A 27936-nucleotide genomic window follows, 5' to 3' on the forward strand; every position below is an offset into this window, starting at 1 on the left:
ATTCTTAGATCCGATTTCAAGCTAATAACCACAGTTGTGGTTGTTTAGGTATTTCTGACCCCGTGTGAACAAACAGTGCGCATTCAAATGTAGAACTAAAAGCAGCAAGTTACCTGGGATGCCAGATTTCTGGACTTCAGATGTGCTCTCCTACCCAGGAATAAGTAAGATTTTGAAAACATTTGTTATACCCTAAACAACTAATTAAGATGCGTCCTTGAAATTTACCAGTCTCTCACCTACGTACAATTTTATCTCAGCCTTATCAGAGCAATTTTTGAACATCTGTTAGCCTCATCATTACCTTCCTTTCTTTAATCCTTCTATCGAGCATTAAAAACACAGTCAGTCGTATCTCCTTTCTGGTTGTCTTATTTTCAACTAAACTGCTCTTCTCTACACTCCAGACTGACACGCGCTTTCCTGTAAGACATTTTACTGAGTAATGTTGCAGCTTTGGATTTCAATCTCAACAACTACATCAATGAATCCTCTCTGAAGCAAGGAATATTTTCTTATAGTAAATTGTCATCAACTCAGACTTCCCACTTACTAGCTCACCCAAGCTGTTAATACCGAAGACTTTAACTGAATTTCTCTGTTCCTCTCATGCAAGGACTTATTTCACATTTCTCCCGGAACAGCAGTACCCCAATGCTTTCTCTGATGAAGACTTTTTCTCCTTGTTTTGTCCTATGACTGATGTCTAAATTTCTAAAATTCCAGCTTTCAGTTCAGTTTTAGTTAGTTTTCCCCGAATCCTCTCTCAAAGAATGACAGGTATGCCTTCGCACCCAGAGACTACCCATTTAACAAATCCTGTTTACCCTGTAAACAAATCCACAGGCTTCCTATTTTAAGATCCAGGACAGAAGTGCCTTTATTGAAGTCTTCCTTGGACTTGCTCCAGGTTCTGATCTGCATTACCACCGGTCACATAGTTCTTGGTCTCCAAACCTTCCCTACTGCTTTCAAAAACATCACCATCCCCCAGAGGAGCTCCTCTCCACACCCCATATTTCTCTGTTTGGAAAGGGATATCCCACAACAGCTATCCCCATTTCACCTGAGGTGTGATGGGACTAGAGTCTCCCCACTCACACCTACTCCATGCACAGAGCAAGACAAACTGTTACAGCTGTATTTCTTAGCTCTTAAATGATGGGGGAACACCATTTTCATGAGAACAAAACTTGACGTGACAAGAGGCCTCTCCTATTCAAAGGGTCATGGAGAACCTTCGGAAAGCAGCCCCCGCTCTGGCTCTCCGCTGCCGACCTCCCCCTTGCCAGGCAGCGCCCAGGGTCTAACGCGAGACTCCATCAGGCTTCGGTGCAGCCAGCAAACTCTTCCCACACCGACAAAAGCGTCCCCTGCACATTGGGTAGAAAGCAGTATTATTAGGACTTGAAATGCATGTTTATTTTGCAACATATCCTAATTATCTGAGGCTGGCAAGAAAATGCAACTCTGCTAAGCAAACAAAGAGCAATATAAATTGGAAAGAAAATGAAAAACCCAATAGGAAAGAAAGGCACAGTCTGAAGAGGAAGAAAACTCCATGGGAAAGCTGGGGGAAGGGGGCAGGAAAGAGAAATAGAAAGAAATAAAACCTTTAGATTTCAGAGCAGGGCTGGTTTTGCCGCATAAAAGAAATGATAATTTGTACATCTGATGTACACCTCCATAAGCTGCTTGAAGAAGTGACACTTACTTTGTAGACAGAAGTCAAAATAAACTGTGGGGTAGGCCAATTTCTTTCAAAAATCACTCAAGAAGAAATTTTAAAGCCAGCTACCTGTTGAAGTTCTAGCGGTAAACAGAAAGCTCAACTGAATGGCTTAAAAAGTAGCTCAAGGACATAAAAAATTAAAGTGCTTCCAAAACTATTCAGCCTTGGATTCTCCACACACCAGCTACTCCCAGGCAGGTAAGGTACTGCGCTGCTCATTACGATTACCAGCCCATATTTAAATGAAGCCTGAACAGAATAAGCTCTAGGATCAGGACCGTACACGTGAAATTTAATTTTCCTCTCAGAACCATTAGGAAGGCAGCAGACATTTTGGCTGCAATGACTTTTTCCACACAATTGATTCTCGAAGTTATTTATTCCCCACCATTCCCCTCAAGGCCCTCTCGTCACAGCAATTGTCTATGTCAGAGGAAGGTTGGACGCGGCTCCCATGAAAGCCAAGCAAAACCACACCCAAAATAGCTATATAGGTCACTACAAAGCAAAGCCAGGCCCACATCATGCCAGCAAGGGCTTCTGGTTAGTTCCTATATGCCAGTAAGCTTTCAAAGTCATGTGTTACAATGCTCTAATAATACAGTAGCTTATTTGGTAATTAGCAGCCTTTTACTGAATTTCAACTTCTAAATGAACATAGTTAAATTAAGTAGGTTGTTGGGTTTTTTTTTTTGTTTGTTTGGTTTTTTTTTTTTTTTGTTTTTAAGGAGAATGCATTTAGTGTAATGGCAGCAAAATAATCAGGATGTTTAGAAACCGCTACTGAGCGGCATTCATGAAATGAGAGAACTCAACAGCACGAAGAACCTTGGTTTTGACTTGGCTTCTTCTAGGTGCGTGTTTACATCTTTGAAAAGTCACAATGTTGGAAGCTAAGAGCTAATCAGCTTTTGTATACTTAAGAATATCCTTAAGAGCTTTGTTGTCATATTCAGGCGCTTGGAATGTGTCCTTTAGGTCACAGCCTCTTTTTTTTTTTTTTTTTTTTTTTTTTTTTTTTTTTTTGTATCATGCCTTCCAACCTCATTTTCCAAGTAAGAACTTTAGTGTGCAACTACAACATGGTATTTCCATGACTGCTGATCTCGGGTAAGATACAAACCACTAAAAGTTACAGTTAGATTCTGCAGGCGGAAAGAAATCAAGAGGAAAACTCTTCCATCAGCTTTCAGTATCTTGTCAGAATCCTAATAAAAACATGGGATGTTTCTGCATATTGCACCTCACTCCTTCCTCTGAAAGAGTTCTAAAAATAAATTATACTTGGAGCTTCCCTTTGCCTTTTTATCGCTGCCAAAACACAGACAACATTTGAGACTCTCTTCCATAAAAATCCAGTGGTTTGTGTTTGTGCAAACAAGCTACTCACAGAAATATAAATGATAAGAAGCGATGAAGTTAATGTCTGTCTTAATGAGGAAGCTAAATAGATGCAGTAAATTAATACAGTAACTTTTCTGTTGGAAAAGTCAAATCTAAAGCCTCACCTACACACAAAAGACTCATTTGTAAAAAAGACAGTTTAATTATTTACTAAAATTTGCAATTTCCTCATGTATACAGGGAACAGAAAAGTATCCCCCGTGTTACTCATGGGCTTCAGTTAACCAACTCATAAATCTGAGCGGTTAGTGACCTGTTCATAGCAAATACAAAAGGGTTGGGAAGTCAGGATTCAAGGGAACGGGGGTGCCCAGACACACACGACTTGTCACGCAGTTGCCTGTATCCTTGCTAGCCACACAAATTTATTTGAATAACGCTAGATTCACGAGAGTAAATACCAACCGGCAGATTCTAAAAGCTTTCCCTCTGCAAGTCAACGTAAAAATAAGATGAATGGGAAATAAGGGATAGAGTTAAGGCACAGGATTTAAGGCAACACGTGTTTATTTCCACCCTCTTCCTTTCTGGCTACTTTTTTCCTCCTCCTCCCACCTTAACAACCCTTACGTATCACGCCATACGCTAAAAACACAACAAAATACCGAACAGCCAGCCACTATAGGACGCCATCAATACGGCAAACCAGAGAGCCCCGCTGCGAGATTTCAGCGGCTCTTTGAAAACCTGCGAAGTTCCTATTACTCAGGCCTTCCACCTTTACAGAAAATCACCTCTGGGTTGGTTTTGTTTGTTAAGGTTTTCAAGCGGTGTCACGTTCTTTCTTACGCTGCGGGTTCTCCTCCAGCGAAGGGCCTAGGCCGCGGCCTGCAGCAGGCCGCGAGGCCCGGACCTCGCGTGCGGCCGCCCTCCGCACCCGGGCAGGCCGGGCCCGCCGACACCGGGAGGCCGCCCGCGCCCAGCCCGGACCCAGCAGCGCATTGCCTTCCTCCATATGCTTTCTACAGCTTTGCCATCGGCTTGTTTCGCCTTTGCTCGCCAACACCTCGTTTTACGTCTTATAACGTCCTAATATTATTTGAGCGTTAACGGGAAATACCTTGGACGGTTGTCAAAAGCTTTTCAGTGCGAAACGGCAAATAACTCGCCTGAAAAAAGCTAGGCTCTGGTTAACTGACCCTTCTACTTGGACTGGGAAGTCTTTACGGTGCTCCTTTGACCCAACTCTTCAGGTTTCCGCATTAACTAAATTCAAAAGAAAATGGTGACAACTCCAATCTCCCACCGCAGTACAGAGTTTTGATTGCCATAGAGAGGATTCCACTATACCTCATTTTGCCTGATATTTTTCCAACACTATGTCCTTAGAATTTGTTTTTTTCCTAAAAGGACCGCATGATCTTTACCTATCATCAAAACTTTCCTCAATTACTGAAGAGGCGATAAAAATAATTTTGGGTTTCAAATCTGAGCCAGTTTTTTCCCACTGTTTAAATAACCTAACCAGGATTTACAAGGAATAACAGAAATATCATTACACTGTTAAATATTTAGTAAGATATTTGGTCAAATACGATTATCCAATCAGTATCGGTGAATTACTAATTGAGTTAAACTTGCAATCACAAGCATTTAATGCTCTTCTAAGAGTGCGTTCTACAGCCTTCATGATAATCTTTATGTATTTTTTTATTTAAAAAAAAAAGCTTGAAAGAGACTGAAAATAAGCAGTTTAGGTTAACAGAAAAGCAGGACAGAGAACGTGTGAATCTGTGGCATTTTCCAATGCTACAGTAGGGGAACTTTTGTTTTGTAAAACTGTTTCAAACTTCAAATGATGTCTCACCCAAAAAATAATCACTCTTTCCAAGCACTTCTGGTTTTATCCTAGAAGAAAACAGCACACTATCGCAAGGATCTCTGCGAAACCCTGAGCACGCTTACAACACCAAACGAGAGGAAACAAGCAACGTTCCTGCTTTTAGTAGCCAGAGATAGGAAAATGTAAAGAATGTAATTGTTCTAATCACCTGTTACAAACCTCAGAAACAAATGGTTAATTTTCCCCCGGACTGCATCTTATTTTAAAAGGCATTACTAGAATTTTTTCGCTGCTGTTAAGAAGGCAGACCTCTCGGAAGAAGCCCTCTCTGTCTCCTCACCGTTAAGTTTGTTAGCAATCCTGCCGTCTAGAATGTGTTTTATGCAGAGTAACTGATTTCTTTTTTTTTTAAATGAAAAAAACTAAACGCATGTTGGAAACTTTCAGGATAGAAACTAGAGAGCTTCGAAGTTCCTCTCTTAGCAGCGCCTAGCAATGGAAAGGAGAAGAGTTCTGCAAACGTGCCCCAAGCATCCAGCTACATTTAGCTTTCAGCCTTTTTATTATCATTGTCAATGAATGGGCCCCAGTCAAATTAAAGCTGCCATTTTAGGTTAAAGACTAGAGAGCCTCTGTTGTGCAACAGCGAGACAAAAACACTCCAAGCGACAGATGCAGCACGCTCATTGGAAAACGACGGATTTCAACTTTTATAAAAAAAAAAAAAATATATTATGATAATTACCGATCATGCTTTTTAGTATGAATTATATATTGATACTCACACATTACCGCAAACTAACGGGATTTATAATTGGGATAAATCAGCTACCCATGCTGCTAAGGTCATAGTCATTAAGATTTTTTTTGCCGTCGTTAGAATGGACGATCTGTGAGGAAACGAACAGAAACATTTTTTTGTTCAACTTGCTTGTTTCTATCCCCGCTAGTCCCATCTACCATGAGAAAAGGGGGGGAAAAAAAAAAAAAAAAAAAAGGCAAACACATTCTCCCGAAAGCCATCTTCTAGGATAAACACAGCTCGCGATCTGCTTTGATGAAAGTAAAATCGAGACGCACATCGACACAGAAACAAACTTATCGCATCGAGGTTATTCTGATATTCCCCGAGCCGAAAACCCACGGAAGACCAAGTGGCTGGGGGGGGGGGGGGGGGGCAAGCTTCTCGCGAATGAAAAGAATCGCCCTTTTCTGTAGTTGGAAGGCACGCTCAGCCCCTTCCCAAACGAAAACAAAGGCAGAAAGTGGGTAAGTGCGGGAGAGTTGCGCGGCGCGGCGAGCGGCCCCGGCAGGGGAAGGGAAGGGACGGGAACTCCCGGGCATCGCTACTTTCCTTTTGTCCATTGTCTGTTTAAAAAACAACTACTTTAAGCCCGGGCGTGAGCGGGGCGGAGGAGTGAGACGAGGAAACCGGCTCCATTTCCAGCCCCTGCCCCGCCGCCGCCCCCTTCCCGGGCACCCCCCCCCCCCCCGGCACCCACCCGCCGAGGCCGGTCCGGCGGCGCGGGGCCCGCCCGCGGGGGCTCCCCCGGCGTGGGAGCGCGTCCCCCGATGTAACGCTGCCGGGATAAACGAGTGCCATGTAATGATGGCTGCTCATTGCCTGCAGCGCCTTCTCCCTGAGACTCACTAACAACCCTGCCCCCCTCCCCCCGCCACCGCACACACGGGCGGGCACACGCGCACGCACGCACACACACACACACACAGGCACGCACGCACACCCGGGCGCACACGCGCTGCCCGCTCCCCGCCGCCCCGCAGGCAGCGCCCGCCGCCGGCCCCGCTCCGCTCCGCTCCCCGCGGCCGCCCCAGCCCGCCCGGCGCCCTGACCGCTTGGCCTCAAACCACCTTTTTCCGCTCACCCTCAAAATGGCCCGGAACGGGGCGGGGGGACGGCGGGAGCGCCCCGACCCCATGTGCGCGGCGGCGGTGGCGGGGCCGCCCGCCCCGGCTCGGCGGAGCGCGGTGCCCGGCGGGGTGAAGCCCCTATTATGCGGCGTCCGCCGGCACCGCTCCGGCCGGCCGAGGTAGCGTCCTCCCTGCCCGTCCCCTCCCTCCTTCCCCCCCCGCTCCCCTTTCTTCTCCGGCCGCCGGAGAGCGCCCGCCGGCCGCCCCCTGCCCCCTCCCGGTACCGCCGCCGCCGGGGCAGGACGGTCCCCCCGCCGCACGCACCGGCGGCCGGAGCGGCACCTCGTGCTCCCGCCTCCCTCCTCCTCCTCCTCCTCCTCCCTCCGCGCCCGCCTTCCTGCCGCCCGCCACCACCCACCGCCCGGCCTCCGCTGGGGGTGCCCCCGCCGCGGCCCGGCCCCGGCCCCGCCGACCCATGTGCCGGGAGCGCGGCGGCGGCGGCGGGCGGGGCGGTGCCGGGCCGGGCCGTGCCGTGCCGTGCGCGGCGGGGAAGCGCCCTCACTTTGTTAGCGCTTGTTGTGCCGCCGCGGCCGCCGGGAGCCGTCAGCGTGGTCAGCGGGGGAAGCGCTCCCGCGGCCATCCCGGCCGCCGCCGGGCCCCGCCGCCGCGCAGTTTCGCTCAACTTTTCCCGGATTTTTAGTCACCCTCCAAACTTGCGGAGAGGAGCGGGGGGGCGGGGAGGGGAGGAAGGGAAGGGGAAGGGGCGCCGCCGCTCCGGCTCCCCGGTGCCCTCCCCTCCCCCGAGGCGAGGCAGGCGGCCGGCCGGCCGCAGCACAACAAAAAGCCATTTACACCCGGGGAAGTGCCCCGCTGAGACGCGCCCCCCCCCCCCCCCCCCCGCCGCCTCGCCCGGAGCCGCGGCGGGGCGCAGCATCCCCCACCCCCCCGGGCGGCCGCCGGCAGCCAGCACCCCCGCTCCGCGCCGCGCCGCTCCGCCGGGGACGGAGACCTGCCGCCGCTCCCCGGCTCCATGGCCGGCGCCCTCCCTTCCTTCCCTCCCTCCCTCCGCGCTCAGCGAGGTGCGGGGTCACTCACCGGGCCGGTGCGTGGGAGGGAGAGGAAGGGTCAGCGCGGGTCTCGGGTAGTTTCGGGGTCTCCGCCGGGTCCCGGCTCCGCTTCGCTCCTTTGTGTAATTTCACTCGATTCAAGTTTAATCCGATAGTTCCCGAGCGAGCGAGCGAGCGCGCCCGCCGGAGCCGAGCCGAGCGCGACACCAGCCCGCCCGCCCGGCGGCTGCCGCCCCCTGCGCCCGCCCGCCCCCGCCGCCGCCTCCCTCCGCCGCCGCCGCCGCCGCCGCCGCCACAAGGCGCGCCCCCGACACCGCCCCCTCCCCGGGGGCGAGCGCCGCCGCGCGCCCCGCCCCGCCGCGACGTCACCGCCCCGCCCGGCATAATTTATGCAACGGGGGGGAGGAAAAAAGAAAAAAAAAAAGGGGGGGGAGGAAAAAAAAAGGAAAAAACCCCAGGCAGCGGCGGGCGGGGGAGGGGCGGGTCAGTGACCTCCCCGCCGCCCGGCCCGCCAGCGCCCCGCCGGGGCTCCCGCCGCCGCCGCCGGTGAGGAAGCGCTGCGGCGGGGCGGGGGACGAGGCGCGGGGCACGGCGGGGCACGGCGGCTTCCTCCCTCCCTCCCGTGCGCCTCCCCCGCCGCTCCGCCCCGTCTGCCGGTGACCGGGCCGGGGGGCGGGCAGCCCCGCTCCGCACCGCACCGCAGCGCGGGGTCAGCGCCGGGCCCGGCCGCCGCGGCGCGTCCCGTCCCGTCCCGTCCCGGGAAACTCCGGGTGAAGCCCGGGGGGGTGTGGGGGTGTCACCGTGTCACTCCCGCGCTTCAAACTTCCCAAACGCGGCGGCGAAGCGAAACCGAGAGGCGCCCCGGGAGGCTGCCCGGCCCCCCGCGGCCTGCCCCGGCCCCGGCCCCGGCCCCGGCGCTCTCCTCCCGGCCGCCGGGGCGCGGCGCGGCGGGGCGGGGGCAGGGGGTATAGGACCGCTCCAGTCCGCGGTTTCGGGTGGACTTTGTCCCGAGCGGGTCGGGTTTTCAAAGGGAAGCGGCCATGAAGCGCTGCCCGCCCGCGGCTGCGACCCCGTCCCGGCGGGGCCGCTCTCCCCCCGCCGGCACCGGCACCGGCACCGGGAGGGCTGCCGAGCCCTGCTGCTGGCGTGCTCGTAAGCTGTGCATTCAAATTCGTGATACAAACCGAAACAAACTCATTCCGTAAGTAAATTAGACAAATCCCACCAAAAAGTGATTACCAGTAGCACGCTTAACGGTCTTCCCTGCATCGCTCTGGAAATTAAATAAGCATCTTAAAAGTATAAAGAGATTAAAATGTAAACCCAGTGTAAAGACACTCTGCATTACAGGAATTTTCAGCGAGTCATTTGACGAGATAACTTTTTACCATCGTCTTTTTTTGCAGCAGGTTGGAGAAGGAAAAACAAAGTCATGGCCCCCCCCGCAGCACCCCTTTTCGGGGGCTGCTCGCTGCGCCCACCCTCGTACCTCTTCTGTGGGAAAGAGAGACGGCATCTGCATAGGATCTCGCGCAGCTTTTCCCCCCACGCTCTCTTAACGCGCCGCAAGTACGCCGAGAGCCGGACCCAGACAACGCGGATGTCGAAAAGCTCCTCTCGCTTCTTGGGTCGTTGGCTCCGTCGATCCAGGCGTCCGTCCGCCTCGGTGCTGTGAGGACCGCTACAGCCACAAAAATATTTCAGGCTTCTCCGGAGGAAGCCCGAAACTGTTCCACATCATGTCGTTCACGTCTGGCCTACTCGGTCTCTCTTGGGCTTAGGGGGAAAGCACCTTTTCGGGAGAAGGGACGGTTTGCGGATGGCGAGGCGTCACCACCTCCCGTGCAGCCGGGCCCGCGCAGTCAGGCAGAGAGGGGCCAGCAGCCGGGGAGGTGACGCCGTCCCATGCTTTCAACTGAAAAACGTGTTGAAAAGCTGATAGCACGTGACGGTGCGGTATAATACGTTCCCTGTTCTTCACCGTGGTCTTCCATAAAGCTAAAAATAGCAAGTGGAAATAGCGTTGAAAAAAAAACTTTGAAGCGACACACGCCCCGAGTATACCTTCACCAAATTTGCTCGGTTTACAATCGTTCTATTTTTAACGTGCATTTCTCTACTTTGTGAAAAAAACAACCAAAAAAACCAAACCAACAACTACACAGAGGTATCCTCCCAAGTCACTAAATGTAATCAGTTTCAGTTTTCTCTTGCAGTATGTTGACAGACCAGAGAGTAAACAGCCTAGAAACACCTACCCACAAGTCGGGTTTTCTGCGTGTATCACTGAACTGCGCCCCTAATCTGGCAGCCGAGCGCCCTGGTGGAGTGTAAACTCACCTGGAACTCCCCTTGCTTTCAAAGATTTAAGTTCTCCAAGATTTAGGGGCAGGAGAAACTCATTCTGAGACCAACTGCCAGCAGCCTCACTGCTCCCCCTAGAAACTTGTTTCAGTTTCTTCTTGAGCAGAAATCAGATTGCAAAGCTTCCGAGCATGAAAAGAGTTTAAAGAATATTGTGGCGACAGCGTGAGGCAATCAAAGAAACGCAGCGTTTCTTTCAAAAAGAAGTACATTAGCATGGCACCAGCAACGAGGGGGGACATGGGTAGGTACTGAGTTAGATGTTTGTTCCAAGGCAAAAAAAAGCCCCGGTCTCTGGTGCGTGCCTCTTGCTGAAGGCACAGAACCAGCTCCCCGGGTCCCATAAATCATCCTCAGGCCGTGGCCTGTGAAATCAGCTGGCTTACTGATCGGGTAATAAAAACGTGAAGGGAGTCTCCCAACATTTTCCAACATTAGAAGAAACCAGAATCCGCAAACGGCACTTTCACCGAATGGGGAGAATTACGGCTGCTCTCCAGCTCCTCAGCAATAATGGGAAACGGGGAGGAAGGCAAAGCGCTGCAGGGGTTTCTCCACTCCGAGGTGGGACGCTGTCCTGGCGTGGCACGGGTCGCATACTCGACGGTAGTGCCAGCCGTGGATGAAATACATCATCGCCTAGCTGCTCCGGAGGAAAAAGTTTTGAAACCTTAACTCGTGCTTCAGCCAGTCCCCAAGGAGAGAGTCGTAACTCCCCAAGTTATCAACAAGCACTTTGCGGCTCTGTAGGAGAGTGAGGCAACAGCAACGTGGCAGTCTGCATGATTAAGCTTATTGGTAACAGCTTATTAAAATATCCAAGAGATGAGAGGGATGAAAATTCACTTGTAGCCACCCAACCCTTTGCATGCTGTTGGGACGAAGTAATCCATCTGATGCAGGCAGCCCTTTGGCTCGCAGATTAGAAAGAATTTGCATTAATGGCTGAGAATTTCAACAGCAGTTGCAGAGCAAGGGTATGTGTACCAACAAAACCCCAAGGAATTGCTACACTTTACCTAGCTAGGTAAACTTTCAAGGTGGGGATAGATTGTACAAAGCTGAGCAAGTCACTGTGTATGACAGGCGTAACTACGCAGAGATAAGTTAATGTACTCCCTAAGAAGTACAGCACAGAGATCACCGAGCGGTATTTACATCTGCTTTAAAACATCAGTATGACAAAATGCAAATGATTTAGTACCACATGGAAATACACAGGAAGGTTATTTATTCAGACGACTTTGAAGAACCAGCATGTGTTTTGAAAGGCGGGTATAGCCAAATGTGCTCTTAAGGTCTAGACGCTGTCACTTCCGAAGGTGGCCGATGACCTCTGAGGACGCCGAGTCCCCACGGAGGCCGTGCGCAGGGAGGCCTTCGGGCCACAAGGCCCCAGCAGCCTGCGCCTCGTTTCTGACAGCCCAGCCCAGGCGCGTGGCTTGTCCGAGAGCCGCTAACGCCGAGGACGGCGCACGGTGAGCTCAGAGCAACCCACCCCGCTTGAGAAAAGCTCTGTTAAGTACATCTGCTCCCTCACCTGCTCAGCACTGCCGCGGTCCAAACCACGCTTCAGCTTCAACAGAAAGTCCTTGTGCTTCTGCCATACCCTCCAGCTGGCTTCTTCCAAAAGGCTTTTTTGCTTTGATGAAGGAACTCGCAACTCCCAAGGAAATTCTGTACAGATGTACCCAAACCTCAACAGCTTCTCATCTCGCGGCCTTTCTTTTACTTCTGTTTGCGCAAGGAGGAACGTGAAACTGCACCAGGAGCCCGAGCCCGTGCTTGGCGTAGCTGCCCTTCAGGCACTTCAGGCTTGGCATTTGGGATGCCAGTCCGTGGCCTCCAACAAGCTAAGGCATCATGTTTTGTCCCACGACAGGCGGGAAGTGGCTCCGAAATCGCACGACCCCAACACAGGCTCACATTTTATTCATCTCTGAACATAGTTTCAGCCAAATGAAGCGAAAAAGACAAATGGTTTCTTTTTCTTTCACAAGGGAAAGTTTTACTCAAAGTTTCTTAAAAATTCAGCAGCAATGGAAGCACACCCGACTGAGAGGGCAAAGTGGCCGAAAGGGCACAGACGATAACGATGTGCCATATGCTAAACAATATTCCTTTTTTAGAAGAAATTGTTCACCAGTGTACAGCACGCTGAAATGCTGAGAGCACGTGGATTTTGGTTAGTACCAGGAAGCAGTAGACTCGTATCAGAAAGAACAACCTTAACGATTTCAGCTGAAAAGCTAAAAGCGTTAGAAATCCAGGCGCTACAAGGAGCCACCCTGTGGCACCAGCAAGCTAAAGGAGCGGAGGGCAAGCCAGGGTAGGCAGTTGTGTGGGTTGATTTTTTTTTTTTTTTTTTTTTTCCTGAAGCTCAAGCCAGCCGGAGTGACAAAAGCTGGACCTGGCCCAAGCAGCCACTTCTGTGGCAGGGAACTCCTTAAGTGAGGAACTGAACCAGAAAAGCAGAGGGGCAGCGAGCTCCGGCAGCTCGTGTCCACATGCCGCTCACCTGCCAGGCCTTACAGGGGCAAAGCTCGCCGAGGGGCATCAGCGCTCCCCGCCGCCTCACCCTCAGGAATCCGACAAGAAGAAGAATTAATGCTACTCCTAAAATTCATTCTTTTCTGTGGAAGTTTTCTGATACAGCAATCTCCCTCAGAACAAGGATAACAACATACAGCGCTCTCAAGGCTAACTTAAGGACGTAACCAAAGACCTTAAAGGGGAAATAGATGGAAACGCCATTTGAGACAGCACACCGTGACTCATCACTGTGGGCTGCGTGGGTACGCACGCAGCCGTGGGCAGCTGCCCCGAACCCGCCTGCGCTCTCCCCCCCCGGCTCTCTCCGAAAGGCTGCCCGGGTACTGCCGCTTACCCGTGACGGCCTGGACAGCTGGCAGGCAGCACCCGCCCCGGTGCCAGCGGCACGGAGGCGATAAACAACTCGCTCTCCTTCCCAAACAGCCTCACCGCTTGGTGTACCGGATTAAGAGGCAGGTCGCTTAGCTTTCCACCTCAATTCTGATTTAACAGGCCAGTGCCCGACTGCTCACCTCAGCCCCCCAGTTCCCATCACTACTGGAGACGAGACACTCGGTCAGACAGGCCACCTCTTTAATCAGGAACAGCAGTGAGTTCTTATAAAAATGGAGCAACAGCAGGGAACTGACCTAATCCACACCATCCCTGGGCCGTGACATGAACGGACAGTTTCACGGTCAGTTTTGTTTTCACCATGCGGAAGGAGCATTAAGGACTCCCATTTCCATCTTTGACGGCTCAGTAGAATGTGCCTCTTCTTATATAGAGAGAACAGCTATCACAGCGCTGACGATTTCTGACCTTTGTCCTTAATAAATGGAAGGCATCGTATCTAAGAATGAAGTCACACACCCGACGAAACTATCAGCTGACATAAAAACACAGCAACTCATCTGCTTAGCAACACAAGCTGCCACCAACATCACTTCCTTCTTACAAAGTTCAGTGCGCGGGCTCCACCCTGACTCAGAGCCGCCTGTAAAATTGGATCTGACTCGCCGAGAGGTCACGTCTCCTCGCCGTGAGCAGGACTTTCCACAGCAGCTATATTTCGCTGGAACTTCCCAATGCGCAGCCCGGGGGAGGCCGGGAGGGAGGGAGGGAGGGAGGGAGGGAAACGCTGCTGCCGTCACAGAGTTCACCTGCCGAGGAGGCGAGGCGCTGGCTTTCACGTTTCCATTCAGCTTTCCTTCAAGACAGATTTTTCAGAACAGGTACTGAATAACTTGTTCCTTCTGTGGACTGAGGAGCAAGAGTGATCTGTCATGATTATTGCCTGCGTTTGCACATGCAAGGAGCACCCAGGTGCGACATTCTCGGGTACGGTCAGAAATACCTATGCGTGTAGTCGTTACTTGTTTTAAAATGGGAGGCTATTTAAAACCCACGGCCAAACACACATTTACAATATCCTTGAAAGATACTTAGAAACTTCTTCTTTTTGCTACTTATGTTCATCGAGAAAAAGATGCATTTAAAATTGTTTCTTTAACCTGTTACACTACAAATGCGGTAAGGAACACCCTAAATCTGTTAAGTTTTATGACTTTTCCATGTATTTTTTGGTAAATGCTTCATAAAATTGCAAGTCAACAACAATTAACACACACTCCCCCATTTACTTATATAGTTAAGTTAGATGTGGTTTCTCTCAGATTCTTTTTCTATTCTGAAAGAGGATCAACTAATAGGATGACACCGTTTTCTCATTAAACTGAGGTCCACTCCCCTCCCTGCTTGGTAAAGTTCTCGGAAGAGGACTGCGAGGGATCTGAAGAGACCATCTGGTCTCCCCCGGCCGCACAAAGACAGGATAAAGTAGCCCCAGACAATCCCCAACAGATGTTTGTCTAACCTGTTCTTAGAAACCCTCCGTCAAGCAGATACCCGAACTTCCTAAGTAGCTTGTTCTGGTATTTCACTGTAACGATTTAAAAGTTGTTGTTGCATCTCCCCCACTCTCCTAATAGCCAATTTAAATCGTCCTCCCACCCTCCTAATATCCAGTCCAAGACATCTTCCCTCTGTACAGATCTGACTTATCTTTCCCCCAGCATTCAAAAACAGTTGATCAAACCTCTTCTAACCTTTTACACATTGGAAAATTTATCCAATTCCCTCTAAAAATTATTTTTCAAGCTCAACATCCTCCCTTCCTTCACTGTTTCCTTTTATATTCTACATCTCTTATTTTTTCTTGCCCTGTCCTGTACTTTATTTTTCAGCACAGAACATGAAACCAAAGGCAATACTGCAGTTCAGGCGTTACCGGCACTTAGTAGAGTCATCTTTACGTCTTTCTCTATGACTTACATATGCCACCTATTGATAAATCCTAAGAGAGCATTGCATTTTGCAAAAGCACTGCATCGTCCCTTGCTATTTTGTCAGTGATTCTCTACAACCCCCCCATAACCATCTGCCTTGATTTCTGCAAGAAATATTGGCAATTGTTTTAATTGAATTTTACTTTTGCATTTCTTAAGTTCGTTTTGGTTTCTGAGCTGATCATCCATAGTGGTCCCCATCCTCCCCTCTTGGTGTAATTGAGACATTTCATAAACATGCTCTGCATTACATCACTCCATATTGTTCTCTGTGTTTTCTTACACCGTATTTACCACAAAAGTGTCTTGGTGCCTTACAGCAGAGTAATTTGAGACATCTCTTCTGCCTCTCTCCCTCTCTGTCTTGTCCTTCCTCTCTCCAGAAGGGCGAGCATGGAAAATATAGTTTCAGAAGGATATGGGGACGTACATAAAACCACTGTACCTGTATATACAGGAGAAAAAGTAAAATAAATTGTTCCTTTCACTATTTCAGACCCATCCCTGAAAAAACGGGCTCATATATAGTTGAGTTTACAGCTTATCAGAGCTCTGCCGTGACAGAGTAGCGAAGTTGTCAGCTGTGGTCTTCATTTCATTGGCACAAAACACTTGAAGAGAAGGGCTAAAACTGAGCATGAATCAATACTCTACGGAAACAGCATAATATGGAGGAAAAGGACAACGCACTCACACTGTGGCCTGCATTAATTATTGTGGGTACTGGGATGTTCAAAAAGTGTGGGATACATTCAGCAAACATGTAAGGACTTAAAACTTACTTGTATGATCTTCACAGTTTCTCACAATCCAGCCACACACGTATCCCTTGCACAGAACTTCACTGCAAGAAAAAAAAACCAGCGACCTGGCTAAGTAGAGTTTGATCATCAAAGTATTTAAAACAACGCCCTGTTAATTGAACCTTCCAAATATTAAATATAAACTGAATTTAAGAAAATGTACTCTGATAATACCAACTTACAGATAAGGAACACCTCACTTCATCCATACATTTCGTAGGAGAACCGTCAGATCCAGTTCCACGAGCTGCTGCGTACTTGTCATTCATGCTGGCATGATCTGAAAGTAGAGGCGTTCAATACCGCTGCGTGCCAGTCGTGAAGAAATAAATCTAGAGCCACAGGTCAGTGTTAAAAGCGCCACCACCAGCAGCAGACACCTCATTTTGTATCCCTCCATTCTGCACCTTTTCTCTTTCTGTCTTGCGTAAATATCTAAAATTTGCCTTATCCTTAAAGAGGAACACCTCAGCTCTGCAACGCTGAGGGAGCTCCCCTGGAAACCTGCCAGAAACTCACCTTTCCTATGCACAAGTTTGTTTATACTTTGGGTATTACAAGCAACTTCCACAATCATTATATTTACTTGTACATTCTTGGCAGATGAACAGAACTCGCTTATTTCGGTTAAGGCAGAAAGACCTCGTGTCTTCATCCTGCGGTGGCAGAGGAGGGAGGGGATGTGCGCTGCATCTGCAACGCCACCAGTCGCACTTTGTAGGCCCCACACTAAGCGTCGCAGCACTGAATGGCACAACTTTTAAGCAACGGACCAATTGTTTTTCTTAAAAAAATGCAAGCCAGAACATGCTGGTTTTTTTCGCGCCGAGAGCACAGATTACGTCACTGCTTCTAGAGTGGCAGGATTTTACTGGAAGCTCTTCTGCAACTTCACAGAAAAGAAGTAGTAAAAGGGTTGCTAGAAGATAAAGACAACAGATACAGTAGCACTAGTATTTATTGTTTAATCTTTGGTGTAGTAAGTTACCAACATGACTTTTGGGTCAGAACACTGCGGGTGCTGTCAGTTTTCTGTATTTAATAAATAATCTACCACACACCATGTCCACCTTGTGTTCTGTAGGGAAAGAAGAAATGTAGACGAGGGAGCTAAAAAGCCCAACAAGATGGCAGCCTTATTCATGCCAACTTCTTAGAAACTAAGTTTAATGACATATAAAAGCTGCTCGTTTTCTTTAGAGATAGGCTTAATTTTTTAAGTTACATTTGCTGTTGTATGACCACCGTAAGTTGATGGGCTACATTATATACAAGGAAACTCCCCAAAACATTTACACGTCAATGAATCAACAGAAGTAAAGGTAGATATCCTAATATCTTGTCAAGTGACCACAACTCTCTTACATTTGTAGCTTAGTCTGAACAGCAGGCAGTTCTCAGGGACTGGATGAAAGGGAATTGCAGCAGGACGGAAAAGGAAAAGGCCCACTTCCACCTGGAGTTGCTTTTTATAAAGCCTCCTCGCTACCAAACAGGCAATCCCAGTGCTTACAAGGACTGCCCCATGGGAGCCTTGCTGACAAAGACACAAATATATTGTTTATTCTGGATCCTGGAAAAAAAAAAAAACAAAAGGAGAGCCTTCAGAGAAATAACGAGAGGGATCATCTGTTCAGTTCGACATGCTGGAAAGACGTTTTTCTGTCACAGCTCTTCACAGAGATTTAAGGCTAGCAAGCTGCAGATTCCCAAATACAGGAGCAGTAGCAGTTATTGCAATAAAAGAATCAGTGTGCCTGGGCCTTGGATTTTTGTCAAGCAGAAAATATAATTATGCTCAGAAGTTCTCCAGCGCCAAAGACAGCAGCACATCTAACACTTTATGCTGTCCTAGGTCTTTCCTACATATTTATACAAAGGCACAATGGTATTGTAAGGGTTATCATCAAAGCTGCTAAGTCCTTAAACTTTCCTACCAATCCCTAGAAACAATCTTCTGAAAAACAAAGATACCACACACACACACAGGTACTGAAAAAAATTACAGGCAACACACATTTTTAAACTCTCACTGTTCTTTCCCCTAGTCTAAATGCCATAAAATCCCAGTAGCTTAAACTGCTGTACAAATTTAAAACCTATCATTCACCTCAAATCGTAAGTTTTACTACACATTTTTCACCTCCTTTAAAAACAAAAACCCAGATTCAGCTTTTAGCAGAAGTGAGACTATTGCTTCACCATGATCAGATACAAGCAAAGGAAAACAAACCAACGAACTTGGGGCCTAATGTTGTCGCCATTTGTTCCATACACAGCGCTTTACTCGGTACTCCTCAGCACTAGCACACATGGTAGTTTTTGCAAGATCACGGCCTTGTTTTAGTATAACACAATCAAGATAATTTTTACAAGGTCAGAAAGTTGGAATAAGAGGAAACAAAATCCAGGCCAGTTGTGTCTGGAATCAATTAGGCTTATGCGCTTTTCAGATGCTGCTTGTCTTTCTGTTAAATAGAATTTCAATGTATACATACTATTAGTGTGTACCTAAAAGTATGCATTGCATACAATACGTTTCTCCGTTTATTTAAACCCATGTAAACCAGGGACATCAGGAGGTCAAAAAAGGAGAAGAGGTGTTCATCTGCGAGCGTTGAAACGGTTTCACTTTGAGGTTACAGTTCGCTTATCTGCCTCCTCTGTGACAAACTGCTCAGAAGGGCCAAATGTCCAGGCATGCCCGTGGTGCACTCTACCTGTCCAAAAAGCAAATTAAAACTGAAGGAGTTGTCCAGGCAAATACTGACTATGCCCACTGTCAACTTTTAAGCACGTCCCTGGGTTTTAAGATTTAGAGCAATGAGAAAAGGCTGTTTTATCTTTGCAAGATGAAACTTCACTGTCTAAGCATCATATTTAGTACAGAACCATCTACAGAAGACTTTAATTAATGAAAAATTGACTTTATGGGGAATTTCTTTTTATACTAGTTTATACTAAAATTAAAGCCAGTATCCGTACAGAAGGCATGTGCAGGCGTATAAAATCCAGATATAGATTCTTGCTGCATTCACAAGTAAAATAGGTGACAGCAAAAATGTTTACTCGTTGCTAATGTTGTGAAAAAACATACAGACATAAAAGTTGAATTGTCTAACCACTGAAAGATCAAAATATTTACCTTCACTGCTTCTTTTCCCACCTTCATTTTGCCAAGTACCAAAATCAAGCGAAAGAAAGTGTTTTTCCACCGCTGCAGTAACTTTTTAATATAAGAAGTTGAAATTATTCTGGCGATAGCATCATAAATAATAAAATCAGTGAAAGAAGTTAAAAACCTCAAATTTCCTATTATTTTTCTAAGGAGAATAGCTATATTGTGTCTTTACTGTAGAAGGCCAGCCACAGCGCTGGCTAGGTACCACAACACACAGGTCAGCAACGCTTCAGCTGCAGCTGGGTCAGAGGAGGGGCTCTGGGACCGGCTCCAAGCGGATTCTGCAGGGGCAGGGGGGAAGGAAGGGGTGACAGGCTGGGCTGCCCTGGCAGGGACCACAAGAAACCCAGCGCCAGGGTGCAGGGAGTAATTTTACTGCTGAAGTCACCCCTCAGCCAGCCCTCCCGCATCGCCTTGCACTCACACAATAGCGTAGCAAGGGGAGAACGCTCGCCGCTAGCCAGGCTGCCTGCAAAAAGCGTGTCTTGAACAGGCAAACGCAACACTAAGGCAAGTCCCCCGGATGGCCTGAAGAAGCGGCCTGGCTGAAATATGCCAACAGCTGCCGTGGCGACTGTGATGGCCGGGAATCGGACCCCACGCACAAAGCGCCGACCGGACCCGGTGCCCCTTCCTCTCCCTTCGGGGCGGCCTCCCCACGCTCGTCAGCGCTCCTGCCGTCGCGGGAAACCTCACCTTTGAGGTTCAACCTTCTTCGCCGGACGGGGCGGCGAGGCCTGGCCTCGCGACGGGCTGGGTGCGCCAGGCCTTGGGCCGGTGCCCTCCCGCCACCGTCACGCATCACCACAGCCGCCCCCGGGGACCCCGGCCGGGTCCGCGCCGCACACCGCGCACCACGCGCCGAGCGAGCGGCTCCCGAGGACCCGGGCTGAGATGGGGAAAGCGGCCCGGAGCGCTCGGCTCCTCTCGGCCTCCCTCACGGCCGAGGGCCGCCGCCGGCCAACCGCCGCGGGTCACCCCCTCACAGGGCGGGGGTCGCCCCGGGCGGCCCGCGCTGCGGGGAGAGGCCCCCGGCTGCCGCGGGGCAGAGCGAGCAGCCGGTGACCGGCGCCTCCCAGGGCAGCGGCGGCGGCCCCGGGGGGGGGGGGGGGGGATGGCGGGCCGGACCCCGCCCGCACCGCCCCCCGCTACCTGCGCCCCTCCCCCCGCGGGACAGAGGTTGCCGTGGCGACGGCCGCGCTCAGGCGGCGGGCCGGGGCCCCGGGCCGACCCCGCCGCAGGGCTGCGAGGGAGCCACCGGCACGGCACGGCCCGGCACGGCCCGGCACGGCACCCGGGGGAACCCCCGCCCCCTCCCGCGGCGACGGGCGCGACCGCGGCCGCCCCTCCCCCCGCTCCGCCCGACGTCACCCCGGCCGGGCTTTCCTTCCCCTGACGGCGACTGCCCGGCCGCCGCTGATTGGGCGCGGCCGCCGGCCAATGGGAAGCGCCGCCCCCTCACTCGCTCCCACCCCTCTTCCCCCCCCCCCCGCGGCTGCCGCCGCGGAGCGGGGCTCGCCCGGGCCCGGCCCGGCCCGGCCCTCCGCTCCCTGCGGGCACAGCGCCCCGCCCCGGCCCGGCCCTCCGCTCCCTGCGGGCACAGCGCCCCGGCCCGGCCGGCCCCGGGGCCCCGTGAGTCACGCTGCGGGCGGCCGGGCCCCGGCGGCCCCCCGTGCGGAGTGCCGGCGGGGCGCCGCGTCAGGGCCCGGCTCCGTCGGGGCCGCCGCGTGCGGGGCCCGCCGGCGCTCCGGCTCCCCCGCGCAGGCAAAGCTGCACCCGTTTAACTTAAGCCCCCTGTAGACGTCTTTATTTGGGTTTAATAGGTGTTTATGGTATGTTAGGCCGGAGCTGTTCCTAATCAATCCGTGCTAGATCAAAACAACGCAGATTTATATCATCGGCCCCGCAGCGGCCGCGGAGGCCTGGGTGCCAAGCGGGCAGGTTTCTGCCTCACGCCTGCGGATAAACCGGCAGTGGCCGGGGAGCGGAGAGGCCCTGCTGCCCCGGCAGGCCCGAGGCCGCTTCGCTGGCGGGACGACGAAGGCTCTGCTTGGGCTGCGGGGTTTCAGCCTCCCGCCCTCCCTTCCCGACTGACCGCTGTCACGACAGCAAGAGCAAAACCCTGCGAAGCCCAACAGCCTTCCCCAGCAGGATGGAGAAAGAGGAAGTTACGGCACACGGATATATCGCGGTAGGCTTATTTTGTTTTCTGGCCTGGCTTATGGCAGTCGGGAGCACATGGTCGTCGTAACAAGCCACAGCGCTGGGAGGAAGAATTACCTCATGGAATTGCAAGCAGTTTCCAAGCAAAGGTGGAGTCTGGAGCAAACAGCAGATCCAGCTGATAGTGGCTGATAAGCCCAGGGAGGGAGTATCGCGTTGCTGCTTTGCATACCTCAAACAGACGCCTCAGTCCTTGTGGAGCAGGAAGAGGAGACAGCTCTAAGAGACCCGCTCCCAGCACTCAGATAATGAGAGACGTCTCGTCCTTCCTGCAGCAAGCAAGCTTATTCCTTGGCTCACGAAGCAATAGGTGCAGCTTTTCCTCCGCTGCAACCCTGAATGGATCCTCTTTACACTTGGTGAGCAAGAGTAACTCAACAACTGCAGAACTTCAGAGTTCATCCGACGTTGAAGGAAAACTTTTCGCCTTGCGTAGCAATTGCATTAAACTGGAACGCCAGTAGGATGGAATGAAGTTATGTACACCTTCAAAATACAGCCCAAAACAAACAAAAAAACCTCCACCACTCAGATGGTGTTTGGCAAAAAAAAAAAAATTGCTAATAGGCAACTGCATTTTTCTTCTGTGTTTGTACTGAAGCTTTCTACTGCTAGTGGCTGATGTAGGAGAGAGGATTTAGTGGCCTCTGTGCAGGCCTGTCAGTAAGGCAAACCTTCAGCCTTGCAAACCACCTGGTGCCCCGTGCCCAGGGTTCATCCCACCAGCTATGGCTGTCCAGCCTTTTGCAGCGTGTCTGCACCGGGCACAGCTCGGTCGGCTTCCTTGCCTGTCCCGTACTTCTCCCAGGTCCTCAACAGAGTCAAATAGGTGGGTCTATGACCAACCACGTAGGTTAAGTTTATATAGCAGCATTATTGTAAGCAAACGTCACTTCGTCCAAGGTAGACAAACTAAAGTTTTCTTTTTTTTACCACTCACAGTTAATGAAAATCTTCCAGAAGAATCGGGAACTGTAAATATGCTGCTCCTTTTCTTGAGTCATTCCCCCTAAACAGACACATACTCCCAAACTCCAACTAGGAAAGGAAAAGGTGGGAGAAGTAACAAAAAAGAAAGAGAAGATGTGAAGAAACTTAACAAGAAACAAGACACGGAGCTTTGGAAACTGGAAATAAAATAGACTTAGACCCGGACAGGAATCCAGAGAAAACGCCAAAGTATTCATTCACGATGCACAGTGGTCAGTCCTGCAGACTGGTGCTGTGACATAATTGTACAAGCTAGATTTTCTTCCGTGGTAACGATGCCCTTTTCTCTGAAGTTACGCGGCTTTATAGAAAGACATCTTAGACAGGATTACAATATCGCACGTATTTTACTTCGCAAACTTCATTTCTGCTTCATAGCAACAGCTATGGGAGACACTGCAGGCTGGGTTGAACGCCACGAGGCGAGGAGAATCAGCACAGCCTGTCCGCTGGGTTTTTGTACCCCACTGACAGCTGGCAGACCTTCGTTGGTGACCACTTAGTTTAGGTCAGTCAGTCATGCTTTGCTTAGAAGTGGCTGGGTTGACTCTCAAGGACACCACAAACAAATTCTTTTTTGTTCTGATATTCTCCATCTTGAGTAGTTTTGACAAGAACCTAACCAGCAATCCATGAGTAAGGTCCAGTCATCCTCACAAATTGTGACAGAAAAAAACAAAACCCAAAATCTGCTTCCAACTACATTCATGACAAGGCTCTACTGCGTTTGTATACAACCGCCCCAGACGGGTGGTGTACATGGATTCAGGTCTTTTTTGAGCCAGCACTTGACAAGTTAATTTCCCCCATGCCCTCTGCTGCTGTTTCTGCTCCCATCTCTCCCCCTTAAACCAGTCTTCAAATTCTAGAAGCAGCCTCAGCTCCGGTCTTAGCGTTGCCCGTGTGTGCCTGGCAATAGGCTGCCCGAATCTGAAAGTTCCTCCACGGCAGCCAGCCCAGCGCTCGGGCTCTGCAGCAGCAGCAGCAGCAGCAGCACCCCCCCAGCCGCAGGCGGCGGCGTTCAGCTGCTGGGTAACGCTTGCTGAACGCACAGCCTCTCCCCGCACCTGCTTTGCAAGCAACCCCATGGGTTTTTGTCTTCCCGAGTCCCCTTGTTATTTAACTGTCTTAGAAGTCCCGTTATTTCAAACATGTCCTGCATCTGAAAATGTTTTCCCAAGCCGTACGGTTTAGTTGACTCTTTTAACTTGGACAATGTTAAATTGACGATTGTTAGAATTGTACCTTGGTCTCTTTTGAGCTGTCCTCTCCCTTGAGGATTTTCTTGCCTCTCAGTATTTTATGGCTAAGTCTAGGAAAGGTAAACAATCAGTTTCCAGTTAGTCTGATACATGGTACTGGGCTTTGCTCAAGTAAGAAAGGCTAATCAGATCCTGCTATAAATTTACGCCAAATGTACCGTAGTCTCAACCGTCAACAAGATTCTGCCCAATATAGACATTTATATCTCTGACTCTAAAGAAGGAATTTTAAAAATCATAACTATGCTGTGGGGGGAAAAAACCCCATAGAATGTGCTCATGCATTGATTCGTCTCCATTCATGCTGCCATGGACAATTTTACAAGAACTGTAATTCAGGATAGGAATTCAAATGGATGTACAGACATTGCAGTAGACTGGCCTCTAAAACTTCCAGTAGATTTTTCCCTACACCTTATTTCACCTCTGTGTCACACAGAGCCACGGGATGTAGCAGTTTAATCCTGTGTCTGAGCATCAGATATACGTGCCGGTTTGTTTGTCAAAGCAAGTTTTTGGAAATACTCATCACCAGAACAGGGGGATTTGTAGTATTGAAAACACAATTTTTTAAAATCTATTTGTAAGCGAACAGTGTACCTGATAGCGTGGAATAGTGATTTCTTTGATCAGCGCTCCCGTGACAATGGCGTGCTTCTTTAGACTGGGATAAAGCCGACTGCGGAGCACGCTGGTTTTGCCTCCTCCAGCTTGGATTGCCCGCGGTAAGATCGCTACAGCAACAATCTCTTTCCTCAAGCCAATCCTAAAGCGGGAACGCTTTCTCCCCCCCCCCCCCGCCTCCTCCAGCTGCTAAGCAAAGAATAACTCCTAGCTTCGCCCCTCCTTTATTGGAAGGGGAATAGGGTAATATGCCGTAATTGGTTTTCCATGTTTGCCAAGAGTCTGTTTCCTCTTATCATCCACAATATTTAACATAAGTCTTGTAATAGTTCCAAAAATAATAAAATCTGTCCCAAGAATAAAAATGCTAGATCCACAACATGCTGCTTTTTTGTCATGGTCTTGGTTTCGTAACATTCTGTTAGTAGTTTTTATTGCCTAATGTTGTGGTTTCTTTCATATGCAGCAGACCCAGTAAAGACATTTCATCAGCTACTTACACAGCAGCAGCCTGGATTATTTACAAATGGAGATTTCAGTACCATATTAAAATAAATCACCACTGCATACTGTTAAAGTTACATTGCAGAAGAAAAGTTACAGCAGAAGAAAACCCAGAGACTCCAGGGGAAGGAACATTGAGGATGTACAAATCGTAAGTATGATATCAGCAAACATATTTATTAAGATATCCAAATAAAACCTGTTAGTCTTCCTCCTTCTCCCCTCTCTCCTCCCATGCAACAGGCGAAGGGGAACAGGCAAATTACATCCCCTCACACATGCAAAGCAGGACACACGGTATGCGCAACAAGTAACAGAACCCATCCAAAACTTCCCTCCTGATTTTATATCAGGCTGCAAGACAGTATATCCCTCTCTCCCTCTGCCCCTCCCTTCCATCCCCAAAGCAAACGCCCCCTATTGGGCAAATTCCCTTAAGTGTAGGTGTAACGGACGTGGAGCGGTAAAGATGGAGAGCAGCACCTTGCTCACTGGATTCACTTTGAATGAAAGAGCACCCGAACGGACAAGACAACAAGGAGATAATACACAAGAGAAACTTGACTGGGGGGAGGAACACCAAAACACAAAACCAAAAAGACCTAAGAAGAAAGCTGTAGGACAATCAGCAGCATAAAAAAAAAAGTCCATCAAGAGGAATCGCCACCTCAGGCTTCAGCAGTTACAAAAGCAATACCCCACTGGTAACAACTTTGAGAAAAATGCAGGCACATTGGGCTGCCCTCATTTAGAATGATTACTTTAAATTAAAGAAAATCCTTTAATGCAAAAAATTGTCTTATGATATGTCTCAGGTTTTTTAATACACATTTTTTCACTCAGATTCAGTTTAACTGTAACTTAGAGCCCGGTAAGAGGTTTTCCTTTTTTTCCCCAAGAACAGAATTAGTGCTCTAACAGTCACAGGTAAACTCTTAAGGCAGAAATATCTTTCCCAACTTAAATGGATGCCATTTAGCCTAAAACTAATCCGTGCCCTTCTAACCCCGCCAATATATAAATATTGCAGTCGAAGGCTCTTCAACCAGTCAGCAACGCAATGAACCAAGTGTCACAAAAAGCGTAACGCAGCAGAAAGGAGACCTCTCCGGAGCAGGGAGCGGGGTGCTCAGCGCCTGCTAGGGCCTTCAGAGCCTCTCGTTATTTTAGCTTATCCCTAAGTGTTTTGGCAGTCGTTCACCTCAAGTCGCTGCTGAGTCTGATCTTGCACAAAAATAAATCAGAATGATTGAAGTCAACAGAAACACACAGGTATAAGATTTGAGGGGGAGTGTTAATCTTTCTTAAATGACTGCCAAAATTCCTGGAGCTTCTCATTTTAAGTAGAAATTAGAAAGACAAGTCTTAAAATCATCCTTAGAGGATTTGCCACTCCAAATTTACTCTTTTCTAAGTTAACTATGGTTTTTACCGTATGCTAAACTGGGAGTACAGAGAAACTGCACCATGGTATGATTTTTCAGTATCGATGGTAGTCTTACAGTACATATAACAGCTGTACCAGTTGCTGGGGAATAACAAAATGTTTTAATGCTTTGGCTACAGAAATGCAACTGATAAAAGCAACTGAAATTCAACATGAAGGCTAGGCAAGTTATCAGTCACTTGTGTGCAAGTAAAACTGAACCCTGTGAAAGAACAGCCTTGCAAAGCACAAGCTCTAGAAGCAAACCCTGCTGCTAGGTTCTGTGCTATGTAATTTTCAAAGTCTAATAGGGTAAAATAGGATCAGTGGCTTCTCGAAAAACCACTAAAATACACAGATTTCTAACTGGCAACAGAAGGATTATGTATGCACAAAGCTTGTGACAAAAAGCCAGGCAGAATGCAAGGAAACGTCAGCTTTGCTCTAGCTCCTTTTTCAAAGTACCAGATTTTTATATAATGCACAGGATAAGACCGGCATGTAAGCCAGGACCAACCAGCAGGATCAAAAAAAAAAAAAAAAAAAAAAACAAACACAAAAACACCAAACCAAACCAAAAAACACACCAAAACCCCCAGCCAATATGCACACATGACTATAGTAAGTCATAGCACATTGCTCCTGCCCTTCATGCCCCCAGAACAGTGCTGGTGGCTCTTTGCTACAGTAGCCCTAGATTCCTGGTCAATTCTGTACCTCTTCCATGCTTTCAGAAGGTCAGTGGCTGTCAAAAGCTTTAGCTTTGTAAATCATCACCACTAAAAACAGCATGCATTTTTCTTCCTCTCAGGATAGGGTAGAAATTCCCCCTCCTCTGCTCCCTTAACAGGGGCAATTTTTACGGCTAAGAGAAACTTAGTCCCATTTGTAATGTAGCTGAGGCTGCTACAGAAGAGCAGGCTTTTCTCCCACGTCATCTTAAGCAACTGAGTGCTGCAATGTTGCCAGTTCCAAAAAAAAAAATCTTCAAGCAGTTAATTCAAGCAAGTACTCTCGTTCGTTCACTCCTCCTTGTGAGCATCTTGTTACTACAAGCCAGTTTTCTCTCAGCATCAATGCAATTCAGTCCTATAGTTTTACTGTCATGCAACGCAATTTTCAAACTTCAGCTGAAACAGTAACTGTGTTTTATAAATGCAAACATCATATAATAGTTAATAGTTGGAAGTATGTAAATGGAGTACCCTCTTAAGAATTTAAATAGTTGAAACAGTTACATTGCATTGCTTATAATGCTCCTGAATGTGTAAGAAAGATTTGAAGTTGGCAACTAATGCAAACCCTTATCGGTTGTCCCTTCCCCCAGATACAAACAAAAGGTTCCACACGTTTTTTAAACTTTATTTAATCTCAGAACCACTGCTACGTTACACCTGTCAGGCTGACGTTTATTCACTTCCGATGGTAAAGTTCTGACAATAAGAATGAACGGATGACACGAGGGTCCACGTCCCCCAGTGGTGCGTTGCAGTCAGTATTGGTCCAGTAAGACAGAATTTTTGCAGTCATCCCTCCCCACTTTTTTTTTTTTCTTTTAAATACATGAAGCATGGCCTAGCATTAGTATCACCCTTTTATCTGTAATTTATATAAATAGGATGAGGTGGAAACTCAGTTGTTTCCTCATTTGTAGGAAAAGTGACATGAATATTCTGTACTTTAACAAATACACTTAAACACAGGATTTTTTTTTTTTTTGTACTGTTGCAACCCTTTCATCTGAGGCAAAACACGCCCCCCTCCCCCCGACCACCGCCATAATAAGTACCAAAGCATTTCTAGTTTTGATTTTCATCAAGA

The 27936-nt window shown here is 49.1% G+C and overlaps 1 protein-coding gene and 1 long non-coding RNA gene across 6 annotated transcripts in view; both read right to left on the bottom strand.

Moving 5' to 3' along the window:
• CHD7 (chromodomain helicase DNA binding protein 7) overlaps positions 1 to 9401 on the bottom strand; it is a 135247-nt gene extending 125846 nt beyond the window's left edge. Inside the window, exon 1 of one of the 2 annotated variants that reach the window (XM_082321021.1) lies at positions 9348 to 9401. The gene's annotated coding sequence lies outside the window, so the exon portion shown is untranslated. Of the gene's footprint in view, positions 1 to 5704; positions 5727 to 9347 lie in introns of those variants that run through there. The other variant, XM_082321022.1, reaches the window with a different exon arrangement.
• Positions 9402 to 13096: 3695 nt separating this feature from the next.
• On the bottom strand, positions 13097 to 20077 carry LOC309593087. Of its 4 annotated transcripts, none has more exons than XR_014228715.1 (4): positions 18417 to 20077; positions 16088 to 17478; positions 15885 to 15946; positions 13097 to 15547 (listed from the first exon to the last, which is right to left on the bottom strand). It is a non-coding gene; the product is annotated as an uncharacterized lncRNA (long non-coding RNA). The 4 variants fall into 4 exon arrangements; XR_014228716.1 differs by having other exon boundaries at positions 16088 to 16185; positions 17271 to 20077; XR_014228717.1 differs by having other exon boundaries at positions 16088 to 16824; positions 17271 to 20077.
• Between the last annotated feature and the right edge of the window lie 7859 nt (positions 20078 to 27936).

The sequence above is a fragment of the Platalea leucorodia genome, assembly GCF_965183815.1.
Source record: "Platalea leucorodia genome assembly, chromosome: 1".
Taxonomy (NCBI): Eukaryota; Metazoa; Chordata; class Aves; order Pelecaniformes; family Threskiornithidae; genus Platalea; species Platalea leucorodia.